The sequence below is a fragment of the Dysidea avara genome, chromosome 9, assembly GCF_963678975.1.
Source record: "Dysidea avara chromosome 9, odDysAvar1.4, whole genome shotgun sequence".
Lineage (NCBI taxonomy): Eukaryota > Metazoa > Porifera > Demospongiae > Dictyoceratida > Dysideidae > Dysidea > Dysidea avara.
The window spans coordinates 5,145,027-5,145,820 of record NC_089280.1 but is presented as its reverse complement, the minus strand read 5'-3'; positions in this window follow the sequence as shown (position 1 = coordinate 5,145,820).

Sequence of the window (794 nt, the reverse complement as noted above, 5' to 3'; positions counted from 1 at the left end):
TCTGTTTGATGTTTTGCTTCCTTTGCACATGAAAAACATCAGCCAAAAACCAGCCTCAGTTTTTTCCTTGATGATGATGAGGCAGTATTGGTTCTTTCAACAAATAGCTTTTTTTTTCTTTTTTTTTTAATTATTAAACAGAATTTTCTACTGCCTGGCTGACTGACTGATACCTTCAGACAAGCGTAACTTGATAACGGCTAAGGCTACAGGCTTGATTTTTTCACTGTTCAATGTTACTTTAGCCTGAGAGGTGCTTTTTGCCATACCGCAGTACGTACAATACTTTCTTCGTGGACTTACCAGAGTCTTCCTTTGTGTACCATTCATCTTGGCTGACTGCGAAAGGTGTTGATTTGGCAGTAGCACGTGATGGCCTCCCTTCATAATGGAAATCGTTCACAGTTTTCATAGTGGAAACTTTGATTGCAAAGGTATTTTTTGAACAGTTCTTGATTCGTAACGCCGTATAACCGGTTGAACATAGCTGACAATGAAGCATAATGGATACTTCACTTTTCAGATGATAATAATTGATAGCTGGACCGTGCAGTACCATTTCTTTTGATGTGGTATGCTTGGGTTCACCAATCATATTAATTTTATTTTACAAAAAAATGTTAACAAACAATTACGCAAAAATTTGGATTTTGCAAGCTAGTTTTTGGGTGATATTTTTTCATGGGCCATACCCACAACTTGTGATCGTACTGTCGTACTGTATGACAACACAAAAGGAAACCAAGACAGTTTTGTTTATATCACTCCATCATGTACAATTGAACATCATCAAT